Here is a 6,406-nt window from a genome sequence, read left to right as displayed (position 1 = left end):
GGAAATGTTTAATACATTTTCTGACCATTTATAGATGCTTTTTGGTGAAAGGTCTTTTGAAGACTTCTAGATAATGTTCTATTTTCAATGATAGAAGACATTTGTCAAATATACGTATAGCATGCAGAGGTTTCTTTACTTCCTCAATGCTAACTTCCATTCCTCTTCTTAAAAACCATATATTTATGGAAAAATACTATTCCAGAATACTTATATATCCTTTATAATCTAATATTCTACCAGTTTCAACTGGCTTACAATGAAATGCATAAACATAGGATGGACATAAGACTTTAAAGAAATCAGAGGGATCAAAAGCAAAATGGAGGAAACAATGTGAAATAAATTGTAGTTAAAGTAGAAATCATGGACTAAAGAAAAGGAGAATCAATTTTATCATTCATAAATGTATAAATGAGGTGACTCTGCTTCATAATCCCACAATAATTAGTATTTTCTTTATATTGCTTTTTATCTATTCTAGTTTATATGTCATGTTACTTCCTTAAGAATTTAATACTAATTTTATTGTGGTTAGTGAAATTGGGGCTTTTTATACATTTTCTTGACTATTTGCTGTTTAGTGAAATATATTTCCAGACTTTTAGATAACATTCTCTTTTTAGTGATAAGAGCCATTTGTTAAATATATATGTGTGTGTATATTCTTATATACACATTCATATGTAGATGTATAGATATAGTGCTCAGAGTTTCCTTTTCTTTCTCAATGGTGATTTCCAACACTTTCTGTTTAAAACATATTCTTCATGTGGAAAATACTATTTCAAAATGTTTACATGTGTCTTTTATGCAAAGCACTGAAATACTTTCTATTAGGAGCTTGCCTAGGGGGGAAGGAGAAATCTACTTTTTGTAGATTATTTTTTGTCAAATATGAGGTTTACGTAGGTCTTAAAGAGAAGCACAGTTTGTAATATTCAAAATGTGCAATGAATTTTATTAGACAACATATAGAATAAGAAAGAATATTCAATTATATTTTGTACTCAATTACTTACTTGATTTTTCCCCAGATATTCTGTGAATGCATCCGTCCAGTCTCCCCATTCATCTATCTATCTAATGCCTCTATTTCTCCATTTTATCACTATGTCCAGTGTTTCTATCTTTTCTCAGTCCATCCATTCATGTAGTCATGATTTCGCCCATTAGTTCGATTGACCATGTCTGCCCATCCATCCCTGTATCCATCCATCATTCCATCAAATTATCCACCCATTTCCTACATCCTTTTACTTAAGAAATACTTTTCCACATGTGCAATTGAGAATATACAAGGATGGCACTACAAAGGACAAAGCTGCTAAACAGAACAAAATAGTTGCAAAATACTAAATGCAAATGAAACCCCAAAAGACTCAAAATAGCACATCAGTTTACATCACAGTCATACTATTAACTCTACACTAATTAAATAGTTCAACAAATAGTAATAAATAAAAGAAAATACTATTCAAGGCTGTAAGAAATTGCCAAAAGCTTAAAATGTCAATTTCATTCCTAGGTTCTATGTCTTGGTACTCTATTAGTTACTACAGATCAGGGAAAGCATGGTAATTTCTTTTTGGAACTAGCTTAGTTCACAACGTATGATGGTTTCCAGTTGTACCCATTTCATTTTAAATAACAGAAACCCATTTTTTTACAGTTCAGTAGACTTTCATAGTGTATACATACCATAATTTCTTTATTCCATCATTCAGTGATAAACATCAGGTTTGATTCCATATCTAAGCTAGTGTGAACTGAGCTGCAATAAGCATAGATAACTCCTTCATATGTTGATTACAGTTCCATGGGAAAATTCCCAGGAGTGGGAATGCTGCATCATATGCATTCTGAGGTGACTCCATACTGTCCTCCACAATGGCTGGACTAGTTTATCATACCAACAGTGAATTTGGATTCATTTTCCCCATGTTCTTGCCAGAATTTATTATTCTTTTTTTATTTCTGCATGATAATAGTTTTAACTGGGCTTAGGTGAAAACTCATTGTGGTTTTGATTTGCATTTCCCTGATGGTTAGTGAGTCTGAGCATGTTTTTCATGTGCCTGTTGACCATTTGAATTTCCTCTTTTGAAAAATGCTTGTTGAAGTTCTCCCATTTCTTACCTGGATGATTTGGGGTCTTTTTTTGAATTTCTTGAGCTCTTTATATATTTTGGATATTAATCCTTTATTGGTTGCAAAGTTTCCAAATAATTTCTCCCATTCTTCCAGTTGCCTCTTTCTTTTCTTAGTATTTCCTTTGCAGTGAAGAAGCTCCTCAGCTTGATGTAATCCCATTCATCTAATTTGGTTTTGAATGCCTATTCTTCTGTCATCATTTGCACTGACAATGCTAATGTTTGCAGACTTTCCTCAGTGTTCTCCTCCACTAATTTGATAATATCACATCACAGATTTGGATCCTCAATCCATTTTGAGTTGATTTGTTACAAAATGTAAATAGGATATTTTTTCACATTTTTAGGCAGATATCCTATTTTTCCAACATTATTTGTTGAAGAGCCTGAGCTTTCACCATGGATTTATTTTAACTCCTTTCTCAAAGATTAGTTGGTTGAAGATGTGTTAGTATATTTCTGGAGTTTCCGTGCTGTCTCACTTATCTACATGTGTATTTTTGTTCATTACCAGGCTGTTTTGATGATAATTTCCCTGTAATATGTCTTTAAATCTGATTTGTGGTATCCCCAGTTTTGTTTTTGCTGTGCAAAATTGCTTTAGCTATTCAGGGTCTGTCATGTTTCCATATAATTTTTTAAATTTAATTTTAATTAAGAATCAAAGGACAAAAGCTATTTAAGGAGCCCAGAATTGTGGCTCAGTGGGTTAACATTCTTCATGTGATGCCAGCATCCCATATGCGCACCAATTCATGTTCTTGCTGCTCCACTTCTGATCCAGATCCCTTCTCATGTGACTGAGAGAGCAGTGGAGGATGGCCAAAGTACTGGGACACTACCACACATATGGGAGGCTTAGATGGAATTCCAGCTTCCAGGATTCAATCTGTTCCAGGCTTGGTTATTGCAAGAATTTGGGGAGTGAGCCAGTAGAAGATCTCTCTTTCTCTTTCTCTTTCTCTTTCTCTTTCTCTTTCTCTTTCTCTTTCTCTTTCTCTTTCTCTTTCTCTTTCTCTCTCTCTCTCTCTCTCTCGCTCTCACTCTCGCTCTCTTTCTCTCTCTCTTAAATCTACTTTTCAAAACATAAGATAAATAGAAAAAAAAACTGTCCAAATTCAGCCATTAAAATAGGTGTAATTATAAGATCAAACTTTAAGCAAATGCTGGATCTCTAATGTCAACCATGGGTGTTTTCATTGGCAAATAAGTCATCACTGAATCAAATTAGGCAATATATTTTAAAAATCTAATGCACCAGGACTGGCGCTGTGATTCAGCTGGCTAAGGCCTTGGCTTAGAGCACTGGCATCCCATTTGGGCACTGATCCTAGACCCAACTGCTCCTCTTCAGATCCAGCTCTCTGCTATGGCCTGACAAAGCAGTAGAACATGGCTCAAGTCCTTGGGCCCCTGTACCTGCATGAGAGATCCAGAAAAAGCTCCTGGCTTCTGGCTTCGGATCAGCGCAGCTCCAGGTGTTGTGGCCAACTAGGTAGTGAACCAGTGGATGGAAGACCTCTCTTTCTGTCTCTACCTCTCTCTGTAACTCTGTCTTGAAAATAAATAAAATAAATCATTTCCTTCAAATCCACTAATTATAACAGAAGTCACGGGGCCTGCACCATGTGCAGTAGGTTAATCCTCCATCTGCAGCGATGGTATCACATATGGTCACCAGTTCTTGTCGCAGCTGCTCCATTTCCAATCTGCTCCCTGCTGTGGCCTGGGAAAGCAGTGGAAAATGGCCCAAGTCCTTGGACTCCTGTATCCATGTGGGAGACTAGGAAGAAGCATCTGGCTCCTGGCTTCAAATCGGCACAGTTTGGGCCATTGCAGCTATCTGGGGAGTGAACCAACAGATGGAAAACATTTCTCTATGTCTCTCCCTCTCACTGTCTCTAACTCTAGCTTTCAAATAAATAAATAAAATATTAAAAAAATAGAAGTCACACACTCATTACCTTTCAATGACCTCATTTCTAAAATGTCAAAACTATTGAGGGAAAAGATGAACAAATATATGAAAATACTACAGAAAATGGTAGAAAAAGAAAACTATAGTATGTGTTTATTTTGGTGCAAAGAATTTTTAAACTACATGTGGTTTTTCATTATATATGTATATATATATATATATTGAAGTGTAGAGTACAGAGACATTCATGTATTAGCATGAAAGAAATATGTATTTGTGAGGTTCATAGCAAATGTCTTAGGTTTGGTTTTCAAAATCAAAATCAAAATCAAGATTGGAGAAGAGCTGAAAAAATTTTATATTATCATGGAATTAAATATTAACAGATATGAGATAGCTTTCATTTGGTAAACTAAATAATCTCCATTGATTATTATAATGACATTGCTAGTAGTTTCCTCTATGTGATTATTCCTTTAGGAATGGAAGCATAGGGTGTCTATTTTGGGAGAATTCTAAGATCAACTCTTTGTGTAACATGATGACAGCACAGTTTTGGGGAGACTGATTTGCAATTATTTTTATTAAAAATTTATTTATTTTTGAGGCACAGTTACAGACAAAGAGAGACTCAGAGATAGAGAGATCTTCCAACTACTGTTTCATTCCCCAAATAGCTGCTATGACTGGAGCTGAGACAATCTGAATACAGGAGCCAGGATCTTTTTCTGAGTATGTGCAGGGGCTTGTTCTATCACCCACTGCTTTCTCAACCATTAGCTAGAAGCTTGATAAAATATGGGGCAGCTAGTATTCCACCTGGCACACATACGGGATGCTGGTGCCACAGGCAGAGGCATATCCTATATGCTATAGTGCTGGCCCCTATAGTTCTCTTACATTCAGTGGTTTGGGGGCAGTGAAGCAGCAGCCAAGATGGTATTGGTATCTGAAGTACTGTCATTGTAGTTAAGGCACCAGAATCCCTGAGGTATAATTTTGGCCAAGGTAGATGATGAAATTTTGATGCAATTATATTTTTGAAAGATAATGACTTATTTAAGCATATGCTAATTTAGTGACAAGTTATTTGCCAATGAAAATACCCATAGCTGATATCAGAGTTCCAGCAGTAGTTTAAAAGTTGATCTCATAATTAACGCTAGTTATTAGGGCTCATTGATGGGGTTGTCAGTCTGGTCACAATATATCTAGATGCCAATGGTGGTATTAGCCAAAAATATTGAACTGTGGGTCACATCATTTGTCACCATTTCTTAATTACATGGCTTCACTTTAAGGTTTGTGTTTCTGGATGACAACCAAATGCATGCATTCAAACCAACAATAATAGGCTCAAATTCAGCAGAATGGTGTGCAGCTGCATTGGATAGTTTTTTCTTATTATTTGTCTTATTTACTTGGAAAGTAGATTTTTAATCTTTATTTAATAAATATAAATTTCCAAAGTACAGCTTTTGAATTATAGTGGCTTTTACCCACCATAACCTCCCTCCCACCCACAGCCATCCCAACTTCCACTCACTCACCCATTCCATTCACATAAAGATTCATTTTCAATTATCTTTATATACAGAAGATCAGTTTAGTGTATATTAAGTAAAGATTTCAACAGCTTGTACCCACAAAGAAACACAAAGTGTAAAGTACTGTTTGAGTACTAGTTATACCATTAATTTACATAGTACAGCACATTAAGGAAAGAGATCCTACATGGGGAGTAAGTGCACAGTGACTCCTATTGTTGACTTAACAATTGACACTCCTGTTCATGGCGTCAGTAATCACTCTAGGCTCTTGTCATTAGTTGCCAAGGCTATGGAAGCCTTTTGAGTTGGCCAACTCTGATCTTATTTAGACAAGGTCATAGTCAAAGTGGAAGTTCTCTCCTCCCTTCAGAGAAAGGTACCTCCTTTTTTGATGGCCTGTTATTTCCTCTGGGATCTCACTCACAGCGATCTTTCATTTAGGTCTTTTGGTTTTTTTGCCAGAGTGTATTGGGTTTCCATGCCTGAAATATTCTCATGGACTTTTTAGTGAGATCCGGATGCCTTAAGGGCTGATTCTGAGGCCAGAGTGCTGTTTAGGACATCTACCATTCCATGAGTCTGCTGTGTAATCCCTCTTCCCATGTTGGATCATTCTCTCCTTTTTTATTCTACCAGTTAGTATTTGGAGACACTAGTCTTGCTTATGTGATCCCTTTGACTCTTCGACCTATCAGAGCCATCAATTGTGAACTGAAATTGATCACTTGGACTAGTGAGATGGCATTGGTACATGCCACCTTGATGGGATTAAATTGGAATCCCCT

This window comes from Lepus europaeus, unplaced genomic scaffold (genome assembly GCF_033115175.1).
Source record: "Lepus europaeus isolate LE1 unplaced genomic scaffold, mLepTim1.pri SCAFFOLD_3_1, whole genome shotgun sequence".
Lineage (NCBI taxonomy): Eukaryota > Metazoa > Chordata > Mammalia > Lagomorpha > Leporidae > Lepus > Lepus europaeus.
This window is presented reverse-complemented; position numbering follows the sequence as displayed.